Genomic DNA, 13,815 nt, shown 5'->3' with positions numbered 1-13,815 from the left:
AAGAGAGGCCGAGGGCCTCTATGGTCAGAAGGGAGAAGAAAACCACTGGTCTGCTGAAACGGGATGTCTTTTATTCATACTATGATGCAAGAACCAAACAGTACATGTAAAACTCACTCCCACAATCCTTACTCCACACATTCAAATCCCGTCTAAAACCTACTCAGTACACTCCGTATAATTTGATGGTACTTGTCTGTTGCTCTTGTTGTTCTTGCATGTAATTCGGTGTGGTCTTGTGTGTGCATCGGTTTTTTATCTTTTACTATCTGTTCATGTAATGTGTGCTTCGGTATCAAGAAAGTCCATGAATTCTGAATTAATGTATTATTATGATATTATTAGCATTAATAAAAACACTGAGTGATTTTGTTTCCTGTTTCAGATCAGGGCGACAGACACCCAACAGAAAAGGCCCGCGGGCAGCTGCGCACTAAGATAGAGTCGGTGAAGGAACCATCCCAGTCGGCTCCAGTCACACCATCCGACGTGGGACGGGGTTCTGCAGGCGAGAGACTGCACCATGTCCTGCAGTGATAAGATAGCCAGTTTGTCATTGTTTTACTTCCTGTTACACCAAGCGACACCAATGAGCACTTCCTATCAGGGGCGAAGCCAGACATGGAAACATTGGGTGGTAATAGTGGCACACAAAGGTTGGAAGTGGCAGCACAACAAACTTTTTTAAAAAGCTTTAAAAACTTTGAAAGGGTGACAAAGATCTGGCTCCAGTTATGTTTTTTTAATACTGGTTATTGAAGAAAGTCTGCCCCTTTGAAAAAACAGCTAGTTGATAGCCTGATAAATAACGTCGTTGGTTTCTGCCCCTTTCAGGTGGAACGTTCTTGGACTGCAAGCTCTCGTGAGCTACTTCACCGAGGCCGTCTACTCTCCAGACATCCTGGGCGCTGTACCATGCAGACCACTGCTCCAGAGCCATGTACCAGAGGATCAGTGAGATACAGGACCTGTCACAGTCCTTCAGCCTCAACAGAACCGCTGCTCCGCGGTGAGAAACAGACTCTGATTATTCTTCTGTGTGTGACAATTGTTATGGGATGGATCCCTACCGAGATATACTTTTTGAGTCTAACATGAAATACATACCCAGACTAGCTCAAAATATTCGGACTTAGATATGCTTTTGACGCTATTTTGAAAGTTTTTAAACATTTTGTTTTCTTGTTGATTTTTTTTTTTTTTTTCTCTTCAATTTCTTTACAGTGTGGTATTGGTACTTTACTGAAGTAAAGGATCTGAATACTTCTATTTACAACGGTTGTAGCCTTTTTTCAGCCTAAATAAATCTTAAGGTCTCTTGGTGTGCGACACCTTGACGCTTTCAAGGTTTTTAACTTTTTCTTTTGATGCCCATTTGTTTGCTTTTATTGACACCCCTTTTTACTGTTATTTTTTTATCAGCCGTTTTGACATTTGTTGGACAGTTTTGTTGGAGCGTTTTACATGTGCATTAGTACATTTACTGCAGTGAGGTCTGAATACCTCTTCCACCGCTGGCCTACAGGAATCACAAACGCGGAGGCTCGTCAGCCAGGAAAAGCTCTAACTTTGTGTGATGAACGCTGGAGACTGTGGGGCGTGGAGGTGATCAACGCCACAGGGAAAGATAATCTGGGCCGACCCTCGCGGCTCTGGCAAACACGCTGGTTCAGCCGCTGGATGCACCTCCACTGCAAGGTAATACTGCTGAGCCTCGGCATCCTGCCACACTGAGAGAGGTCTGCGTCAAATAGAACTCAAAGACACGTTTTGGCTCTGACATTCTGACTTTTTTGAAAATTATCTATCTACATGTATAAAGAAATGATTTACTATACTATGCCAATGATAAAGTATCATATGTTACTAACAGTGCTGCAGTGGCGTTAATACAAACCCATTTAAACGGCGTCAATATTTTTATGTGAGAGTAACATTAACGGCCAAGCAAACGTAGTTTTTTCCCATGCTGTTACAACACTAGTAACGATAGATAAACTGAAGCCCACGGATCTAGCTAGAATGGTAACAAAAAACAGGACACGCCACACACACGCGGTTTGGGCTTGCGAGCCGGCCAAAGAGTAGTACCGTTACGTTTGAGTGGATAAGATTGGAGGAGAAGTTTCCTTTTTAAAGTTTGCCAAATGTTCTATTGACACGAACCGAAGTGATCTGTGGGTTTGGTCGTGTGACTGAGCATTCCCCGCCCCCTGCCCCCAAAGTAATATTTCACCTTTTATTGATGCGAGAGATTTGCTTCAAAACCAAAACGTTCAGTGGAGACGAGCCTTACAGTGACAATAAACCCTTTCTTTTTCTGATGGTGAGTGAAAGTGCGCCCCCTAACCTAAGTCTTGTGAGACCCCTTTGTGTCCCGTAGCTGGCGTCCAGCTGCGGATCCGGAAGGCCGGCCCTGGCAGTACCAGAGGCGCGGCGGCAGCGGTGGAGTACCACAGCGCCAAGCAGACGCTCTTTAGAGCTTTCACACAGCTGGCCTGGGCACCTGGGTGAAAAAACCCGTAGAGACGGACCAGTTTGCTCTCGCCGACTGAGGTAGAGAGTTAGGGTTTAGTGTCTCTGACACAACAAATGTTTTGGATCAGTTTTAACGGAGTAAATTCCAATTGCCATGGACTGGAAGACGAGGACGCACCACATGTCCACCTTTCTTCTTTTTGTCATGCACTGAAAGAATTTTTTCTCTAAATATTCAGACTTTTGTTTTTTAAATATTCAAGATTTTTCTCAAATAGGCAAGCTTTTTTGGCAAAATATTCAGACCTTTTCTAAAATCCATGGATTTGGTAAGAAAAGGTCAGTACATTTTAACGTTCCACCTTCGTTTTAATATCCTCATGCTGCTCCCCTCAACAGCCTACACATTCTCCATTCAATATAACGCATCATAGGTTACTAAAACGAGACAAATGTAAAAAACAGACTGTTGGGAATTGAACAGCATTTCCGTCTAAAATAAGTTAACAGGTGATCATAACAAATAGTAGTAGTCTACTGTAAAATGTTAATTGTGTGTGTTGCAGAATGTTCCCCTGCAGTTTGTAACAAACCTTTTCGGCTTTGTTGTAATTCTTTTGACTGCACAAGATATTTTCTTTTATTCAAGCTGAGAATATGCTACTCATCCACCAGCCGCCCTCAGTTTCAACGACAGCTTAGAGATGTCTGATGTTCCTCAGAAAATGCAAATTTGGTCAAGTGGAGGAGCCTGTGTGCACCTAATGCTCTCGTTTCCAATGTACCTTTCACAAGTTGTTTTTCAGACATTTTTGTAGCTTTTTGTCAGTTTCCTGACCAGGATTGAAAAACTGACCTAAGGGCCCCCGACCCAGAGCATCAGAAAATCCACAAGGATCCCAACCCAGAGTGTCAAACAGTGACTCAAAAGGGGAACACAGAGTGTCAGGGATTACATCAACTTTAGTAGAAGACTTTTTCTTCAGAAACTACGCCAAAGGCCCTGACCATGCATTGTTTTTTTGACCACGCGCAGTAGACGGAGGTAGACTAATCAACAACCCTATGCAATTAGAATATTTTTTGCGTCTATAATTCTCCTACAGTGAAATAACCCTATCACAACCAGTAAAAAGATCACCAAAGATTATGTCATTTACATTTCATTTAATGTCTCTACCACTGTTGATGTTTTACTCTTGCAACACAAAAAGTCATGTCCTGATCCAGCTTCTGTTTATTAGGACTAGATTTGAAATTTAAATTGTTGTTAAAGGTCCCATGAATGGAGCTCTTTGGAGCTTTATATACAGTACCTTAGTGGTCCCCCCAATACTGGATCTGAAGTCTCTTTTATATAGACCTTAGTGGTCCCCAATACTGGATTGAATAGTCTTTATATAGACCTTAGTGGTCCCCCAATATGGATCTGAAGTCCTTTTATATAGATCTTAGTGGTCCCTAATACTGGATCTGAAGTCCTCTTTATATAGACCTTAGTGGCCCTAATACTGGATCTGAGTCTCTATATAGACCTAGGGTCCCCTAATACTGGATCTGAAGTCTCTTCCCAAATCTAGCCTTGGTCCGAATTCCAGGCACTAGAGCCAGTCCCACATTGAGCTTTTTTAGTATGTGCCATTTCGAGTCGTGGCTTTTGAGAAGGAGACAGGGGGGCAGGTGGAGGCTGGGGGGTGGCTTGACCAACTGCCCACTTTGATCGTTTGAAAGCCATAATGTCTCCTCTCGTGGGGGGGCCAAATTCTCTGGGTGGGCAAGCAGAGAAAGGGGATGTAATATTGCCCCTTATGACCTCATAAGGAGGAGGATTTCAGGGGCCATCTGAGCTTTCATTTCAAAGGCAGAGCAGATACCTGGGCCGGTATCACCATTTCTAGCATTGGGGGGCCATAGGCAGGCTGGGGAACTCATACACTTGAACCCAGAAGTTTACACATGCTGTATGAAAAGAGCCATGCTTTGTTCCCACGGTCTGACATGAAATCAGACAATCGCTTTCTTCGGTTTATGTCAGTTAGGATGATCACATTATTTATATTTAGTAAATGCCAGAATAATGAAGAAGGATTTATTTAGACTATTTCTTATCATTATTGTAAAGTCGGATTTTCATACATGTTATTAGTATTTTGTACCATGCCTTTTAAACTGTATGACTTGGGTCAAATGTTTTGGAGTCCTTCCACAGCTTCTCACAACATTTGCAGAATTTTGGCCCATTCCTCCTGGCGAACTGGTGTAAGGCTGAATCTCATCATGTCTCTATCTTAGCCTCCCTCACCCCTTCCCCTAGTTTTGCGAGTTCATGTGAGAGTAAGGGCTGTCCCAATATTCTTTTTCAACAGGGTAGGCCGAGTTGAAGGGGTGCCCAGCCCTTAAAACCTAGGGAGGACCGAGCTGACTTGAAACAAGGGGTAGCATGTACAACAAACCACAATGTTCTTAATTGAAACTTTTAAAAAAATCGCTACCTGCTATGCTAATTGCTAACTGTTAAGTTACATTGCTGACTTGCACAGTCCACATTCTCTCGCCTTGAATGGAGTTGGAATCTATGCAAGTCCACAAGTTTAACCATGGTTTTAACCATTAGCAGAGTGCTTTTTACGTGTGTGACAAAAGAAGTTGTGTTTCTAATAGTTGATGTTTCCTGTAATATAATTTTTAATGTTTTTGCCTATTATGTTTAATTTATTGAGCATAAAGACAGATTTTGTTAAAGTTTTCATGAACATCAATGATATTCAAAACAGTGATAACTGAAAGAGATATACTGTACAACTCAACCATACTGCGTGATTACACTGTGTATGCAAACGCCTAAGTACTACACAGTAAGAACATCTCACACCACCACCAAAGAGCAAAAAATTATAAATATATAAAGATATGACACTGTTGTCAAAACCCACACAATCGACATCTGGACACACTTGCAGACAGCACTTAGAAGTTTCCGGTCCACTACTGTGTGCTGATGTAACCAGTGTGTCCCATTTCATGGTGTGGGGGGGGGGGGGGGGGGTCATCCCCAGCCCTTACCACTTGGTGTGAGGGTCTAGGGGTATGATGGAGGAATGGGTTCAGCCTAACTGATCCAAGATTGTAGGAGCGCTTGATTGCCACATGCGTTTTCAGCTGTGCCCATACATTTTCATAGGATTGAGATCAGGGCTTTGTGATGACCACTGAAAGACGTTGACTTTGTTATCCTTTAGCCACGTGGTAACCAGTTTTGGCAGTATGTTTGGGGCATTGTCCATTTGGAAGACCATTTGCGCCCAAGCTTTAACTTCCTGGCTGTCTTGAAAGGTTGCTTCAGTATTTGCAAATTATGTTTTTCCTCATGATGCCATCTATGTTGTGAAATGCCCAGTCCCTCCTGCAGTAGAACAACCCCACAACCATGATGCTGCCACCCCCGTCTTTCACAGTTGGGATGGTGTTCTCAGGCTTGCAAGCGTCCCCTTTTTCCTCCAAATAACAATGATTATATGGCCAAGCAGTTTGATTTTAGTTTTGTCAGACCACAGGACCATGTCTCCAAAATGACAGGTCTTTGTCCCTGTGTGTATTTGCAAACTGTAATCTGGCTTTTTTTTTATGTTTTTTGGGAGTAATGGCTTCTTCCTGGCAGAGTGGCCAATTTAGCCCTGTCGGTACAGTTTTGTTTCACTGTGGAAATGACACCTCTCACCAGCTCGATCTTCAAAGATCTTTTGCCTTGTTCTTGATATGCACATTTTTGGACAAAGCCGTTCATCTCGGAGATACAGATCCGTCTCCTTCCTGAGCGGTATAAGGATGGACAATCCTATGGTGTTTATACTTGCTTATTATTGTTTGAACAGATGAACGCTGACTGGATCCTTCAGGCATCTGGAAATTGCACCCAAGGATGAACCAGGATTTCTTTTGACTTTCCCGTGATGCTACACAGAGAAGCAGTGTGTTTCAGGTGTGCCTTAAAAACATCCACAGGTGTGTTCTAAGTAAACTCACATGTTGGCAATAAACCTATTAGAAGCTTCCAAAGACATGACATACATCCGGTTTTCCAAATTGTTTTAAACCATATATCTCAGTGGTTTTAATTGACTTTGACGAGAAAGTAATAAATCCTTCTTATGGTGTCTGGCATTTAGCAAATATCAATAATTTAGTAATCCTAATGGAAAAGGATTGTCTGATTCAGTCAGCAGTGCGGAAAGAAGTAGGGGTGTATGTATGTAAACTTCGGGTTAAACTTTTAATGTATAAATATCTCAAAGTGAAATTGACATGCCAGGGACCTTTTTATAACATTTTTAGTTTTTCTAAATGCTCCCCTGGAGCCTCAAACCCAAAGGGTATATTGAATTGATTTACTGTTAGTTGAGTTGTGTCTTTATACTGTATGTATGCATGCGTATATGAGTTATTTTGTTTGTGAATGCTTCTACAGTATTTATGCTGAACATGTCTTAACTTGAGCATTTGCAGACTGATTCAAAAAAGGGAAAACTATTACTTGTTTTCACTGACTTAGGTAAGGCAAAGGTTGAAGTGTAAAATTCAAGTGAAAATAACTCGCCCTCCAAACCTTCTGAGGATTTCATGGTCTCTCCCCCCCCCCCCCCATGACCCTTAGAGCGTTTCATAATTAGCAGTAGCACTTAGTGTGTTAAAATAAACGCAAAGGGAAGCGCATACAAATAGCCTACATAAATAGATTAACTATACATAATACCCTGACCCTCCACAGCGTTGCCCGTTCATGCACTACTTTGTTGATTTGCCCCCATGTACTGTAAAGCATGACAACTATGAATATAATATGTAGAAACTGCTTCAGTAATGAGCTAAAGAGTTAATAAATGCTATTAGTTATTTGGACCGGTTGTCTTTGCATTTTTAAAATAAGGACAATGGTGTGGTTGGTTAAGGCAACAAAAACTAGTTGTTTGGTTTAGGAGAAGATTGTTTGTAATGTAACTAACGTGACACAAGGTAAGTGAAGCTCTCCTTTAGTTTAGCCATCCACCAGATTGCCTACGATGAAGTAGTTTTTGTCGTCAACAGAAAACTTGGACAGATAGTCTAGCTAGCTGTCTGGATTTTACCCTGCAGAGATCTGAGGACCAGGTACCATAGTCTCAGATTGGACAGATAGTCTAGCTAGCTGTCTGGATTTACCCTGCAGAGATCTGAGAAACCAGGTAACCCTAGTCCTCAATTGGACAGATAGTCTAGCTAGCTGTCTGGATTTACCCTGCAGAGATTGCGGAGACAGGTAACCATAGTCCTCAGATTGGACAGATAGTCTAGCTAGCTGTCTGGATTTACCCTGCAGAGATCTGAGAACCAGGTACCTAGTCTCAATTGGCGATAGTCTAGCTAGCTGTCTGGATTTACCCTGCAGAGATCTGAGAACCAGGTAACATAGTCTCAGATTGGAAGTAGTCTAGTAGCTGTCTGGATTCACCCTGCAGAGATCTGAGGACCAGGTAACCATAGCCTCAGATTGGACAGATAGTCTAGCTAGCTGTTTCATTTCATTTATTTGTTTATTTGAAAAGGGGACAGTGTACACTGATCACATTCGAAGCAATGTAAGCATACCCGAGTTAGCCATAGGCTACTGTATTACGGAGTGGTAAGCCTGGTACTTCACTTAGCAGAAAATGGAAACTGTATATATACTATATAATGTAGAACTTGAACAGAGTAGAGGGGCCATTGACCTGCGCTGAATGATTTATGGCAGCTGATCCACCTCAATGCTACCTGAACCCCTGAGCTCATTTCAATGCTGCAACCTCAATGCTTATCTAAGTTCTCATTAAAGAAGAATACCTCCCCGAAAAATGATAGATGAAGTCACCCTGTCCAGCTCGCTATAAACCTATATGTACGTGGCAAACCTTAAAATGCAACACAATGTGCTTTAAATACAACATGTGAAAGTGCAAATTGAGTGTTTTAGTTTAGTTATTGAAGGAGACATTAGGTGTGTTAATGGAGGACAGTTTATTCAATTAAAGATACTAACTTGTTACATAATCACATGGCCAACACTCACACACAGGTGGGTAACGACTGCATGGATTGCCTCAAGCAGGTAAGGGGAAGTGGGAAAGGAATAAAAAGCTTATGACATGTACACCGCTGTTTTGACGTCACTGATGTTTTTAAACTCCTGCAGTTATGAGGGTTTGCTGCCATCCTCGGTCAGACGCACACAAACCCCAGCCCTGACGAGGAGGAGGTGTAACTACACCTCGACACATGAACCCCCTCGTGAAAGAGTCTGATGTGAGACCTATCTAATCTATCACAGGTATCTGGAAATGTCTCATAGTCAGGGCCACTTTGATCGACATTGTGCTGGGCACGTCTTACTGTTTTACTGAGCAGTACAAGTTCTTTATACATATTGTGTGAATTTTCTTCTAAAGGGAGTGATTTTAGATGAAAAGTGTTGATCAAGCAGATCCACACAGCACTGATTGGAATCGGAGTTCCTGGAGTTCTGACAACAGGCCTGGCAGCTTGGGCCTTTCCCATTCCCCAGTTTGTGCATCCTCCATCTTCCTTCTCGTCTAGTCCCGCCCCAGGAGATTGGAGCTGAGGAGTCGAGCTGTCTGTCGTTCTGTCATATGTGCTTTTATGAATTGATTTCAACAAGTGGACAGGGGCCAATACATTTGAATTTGTATTTACAGAAGACAGACAGACAGACAGACCACGCCCACCCCTCCCCCTCCAGACACAGCACAGCAGACACCAAAAAACAAACAGACAGAGCAGACAGACCCCACACACACACACAGACAGAAAGAGCCAGACAGACCAACACCACGCATGCACCACAGACACAAACGGACAACACACAGCAAGACAAACCCACACACACAACACATAAATCAGACGTCAAACCCACAGGCAGCATGATACGCACCGAACCCACAACCAACACCAACACAGACCAGCCAACACACAGACAGCACAGGACCACCCACACAAATCCCACCAGACAGCAGCCAGCCCACAACATCCCTTCACAACGTGCCGCCACCCGCGGGTCCTTTGTTTGTATGCTTGAGCTGAGCTACCTTTTTATGTGTTTTTATGTCCTTGGCTTCTGCAACAACCTAACCAAGGAAAGTAATCTCTTCCCAGAAACTTGTGCTTACTGAGTATCTTCGTTATACTTAAATCTATTCTAAAGGGCAAGTATTACTGTCCCTGGCCGGTGAAAGAATTGGTGGGAATTGAAATCTACTTTGTCTTCTGGATGATCTGCTTCACCTGACTACGCTAAATGGCTTGTATGGTGACCCAAACTGATCACTTTAGAGCCATTTGATCAGGTCTGGGCCTGGGTTATCCCACCACACCCTGGGTGGTAGTTTTGAAACAATAGCTTGTTGCATTAGCTGGCCACTCTTCCTGAAAACAGCAATGTGGACTTGATGTGAGGATCCGATGCTGCCTGCTGGTTAACACATTGCACATGTGAAGTGTCCTCAGATTGATTAAATCAAACAAGTTTTCACGGATCTTTGAAAAGCCTGCGTGTTGGTCAGCACATTTGGACCAGTGAACACATCTCAGGATTGTTTTACAGATTCTTCAAACTCTACAGTGAGCCCTTGGAACCTTTTGTTTGCTCAGCTATGTTTAATGAAAGCACAATGCTTTTTTTACTATTTTATCACTCACAGATTTAATGATGGATTTAAGACAAGGCCATCCCCATTAGTGACGATCATAAGTGTGGAGTGCATTGCAAATATCTCATTCTCCAACTAAGGATGCATGCAGCTATCACCAGCTTATCCATCCTGCGCAGCAAAACATAAAACCATTTAACACAAATGAGCCTTCGCTACAGCTGCTAATAGTGAATGCCTAAATAACCACTCTAGTGCAACATGATCTCTCACACTCCGTTTAGCCCGTGACTGTGATTGAAAAACACACAGGGAATACCAAAGCCATTGTCACTACTTTTGCTGTTATCTGGGAATGTACAGCCAATCCTGGGCCTGATATCATACAATATATATTCCCATGTGACTCAAAAAAAGATCCGCATTGGAATTATGACATTTTAACGTTGAAGTCTCCTTCCAAAAATTGGACATGCTAAGACTGTGGGTTGATGCAACGGATATGGACATCATGGTCTTATCAGAACCTGGTTAAAATCTACAATAACAGACAATATGATTCTATTTTATGGCTATAATATTTAGAGCAGTACGTTAGGTAAAGCGGCGGAGTTGCTATATAGTTAAATCAAATTTTTAAGCTCAGTGACATTGTCCAGTAAGTAGAGCCAAAACTATGATGTACTTGCACTGAAAGTTAATTTATACAAAGACACACACCTGAGTTGTTGTGCTGTTACAGTCACCCTCCGCTAAAAAGAAACTATTTCTTCTCTCTAGGATGTACTACTTAACCTTAAGGACTCCGAAGTAATTCTAATGGGTGACCTAACTGGGATTGGCTTTCCCCTGCCTCTGAGAACATTAAAGATGACTCTTTAAATTTCACACAACTTATTGACCCCCAACTGTATCAACCTGAGAGATCATAGCAAATCAACACTGTTGGAGGTCTTATCACAACATGCCCACATAAAACACCATCGCCTGCTTGTCTTTCGCAATGATGTCAGTGATCACTGTGCGATTGCTGTATAAGAGACCACAAAACTACCTAAACATAAACCTCGTTATGATTTTTAAAAGGTGTTTAAAAAGTTTTAATGAACAGGCTTATCATGATCTGATAATTGTAATTTGGAAAATGTCTGTCTGAACCTGATGTGGAACATGCCTGGTGAGTTCATCAAATGCCTTTTCAGCTATCTGTAATAAGCATGCTCCTGTAAAGAAATTAGGATTAGCGGGAGGAATAAACCATGGTTTACTGAAGAGTGTATAGTATCATGATCAGAGAATGTTGATGGGAAAATGCGCAGCACACAATTCTACTGCTGACTGGACTGCTTTCAGACTTTAAGAATAAATGCAAAGCATGACCAGAAAGCAAAATCAGTTACTATATCTAAAAAATGTGTCTGAAAACCTCAATACACCCACTAAACTTTGGAAGCAAATTAAGTCTCTGTTCTGATTCCAATTCTTTGTTGCAGGTCTCCCCCAACATATTTTGTGAATTCAGGAAATTAAAAACAAATTGACCTATATTGGACATTTTAACAATCACCTTTGTATCAGCTGGTTGTATCTTAATGAGTCCAAATCAAGTTATATCTTGTTCCGCTCGTCAGCTCTGAACACCACCGAAACCTTTGCTTTTAGACCCATTTAAAAAAAAAAGTGTCTGTATTGCTCTTAAAGCTATTGACCGAAAAAATCATCAGGACCCGATACACTAGAACCTTTCTTATTAAAGTTGCAGCTGAATTATTAGCTAAGCCTATAGCACATGTTAATGTAGTCTGCAGACAAATTCAATTCCTAAAATATGGAAACAGCCTACGTGCTCACTTTGTTAAAGGGGGCACCCCTGCAGTTTTCATAATTATAGGCCAACTTCCAAATTTCTATTCTGCAAATATTTGGCGCTCAGTAAACTGCAATTAAAGACTATTTGGCTGAGCACAAACTTCTAACTGATGTCACAGTAGGTTTTAGAAATGGACAGCACTGCAACCACGCAACTTTGTTACTATTAATGACATTATAAATGCCTTGGACCAGCGCAACACTGCGCTTCTGGCGAGAGCAGTCGTGTGTTTTCTCTCTTCCCTCTTATCTTTAGCTGGCTCCTTCCAGCCTGTTCGGCTTGTCTGTGGTACTTTTTCTTTCCTCTTGTCCCCGCGCTGCTGTTGTCCTGGAATATTCAACAGGAATTGATCACACAGGTCGCCTCAGCGCTATTGACAAGATTTTTCACCTAAACAGCTCTCCGGGGGAGCCGCATTGGCCCAGCGGGACGTTCCCTGACGGCTACGCTCGCGATCCATTTACGGGATGGCAGGTGGTCTGCCTGGATGTCCTGACGTGGAGGACGTCGAAGATATTGGATAATTGGAATTCTGTGGGGGGGTCTGATCATCGGCCTTGGGCTCGCTGACCTATCGGAAAATTGGTAAGACAGCCGCCAGCAAATTCACCCAACAGCTGTCTGGGGAACTTAAGAGGGCCTAATGGAGTGATTGAGAGGATGAAGGTTTTACATCTGAGGGCGACCAGCCTGTGAACTGTCTCCAACATCTCAGGACCGACCGTGGACACGCAGAAGGGGATTGATACAACAGGGCCCAAGTCCGGAGTTGCTTCGTGTGACACACCGGACTGGCAAGAAGAAGGTGGATGGACTGCAGCATCACGCGTGACATGATGCCTGAGGATGTCGCGAGGTCCGTAACAATTGAGTGAGGACCATTGATTCGTACAAATTCACACGAGCTCGCCCTAAATTTGGATTGAAATGTCAACTGTTTCCCCAGACCCCCACCCACCCCCCCCCCCCCCTTTTTTTCTGCCCGAAGCGGGAAAACAATTTGCAGCTGACCATTCATCTTGTCCCTGATGGTTATCTCTCCAAGGTCACGCAGATGGACTGAACTTTTACAACACAGACAGTCTGACGCGAACATTTACACAACAACATTCTCACCACCACACACCATACACACCCCGAACCCAGCCACCCAAATCAGTCTACTGCCTCGTCTTCTTTCTTCTTGGTGTTTCCACCTCACGTCCAGGGGCAAGGCCGGGCTGAACTGAGCTGTTTTGCACGTGCAGTCATCTGTCCTCACATTTCACATACACACGCACACCAATCATAGTCAACGGCCGGACTGAATGAGCTGCATCACTCAATTGTTACCGACCTCAGCGTCATACGAGCATCCAGGTCACGCAGTGATTGCTGCAGTCCATCCACCTTCTCTGCCAGTCCGGTGGTCACACGAAGCAACTCCACCCACCGCTGGCCCTGTTGTACAACCCCTTCTGAGCTCTTCCACGGTCGGTCTGAGATGTTGGAGACAGTTCACAGGACTGGTCAGCCCTCAGATTAAAACCTTCATCCTCTCAATCACTCCATTAGGCCTCTTTAAGTTCCCCAGACAGTGGTGGTGTGAATTTGCTGGCGGCTGTCTTACCAATTTCCGATAGGTCAGCGAGACCCAAGGCCGATGCAGGAGCCCCACAACAGAATTCCAATTATCCAATATCTTCACGGTGCCTCCACCGTCAGGACATCCAGGCCCGTAAATAGGAATCGCGAGCGTAGCCTGCAGGGAACGTCCCGCTGGGCCAATGCGGCTCCCCCGGAGAAGCATGT

This window comes from Etheostoma spectabile, chromosome 24, assembly GCF_008692095.1.
Source record: "Etheostoma spectabile isolate EspeVRDwgs_2016 chromosome 24, UIUC_Espe_1.0, whole genome shotgun sequence".
NCBI classification, from domain to species: domain Eukaryota; kingdom Metazoa; phylum Chordata; class Actinopteri; order Perciformes; family Percidae; genus Etheostoma; species Etheostoma spectabile.
This window is presented reverse-complemented; position numbering follows the sequence as displayed.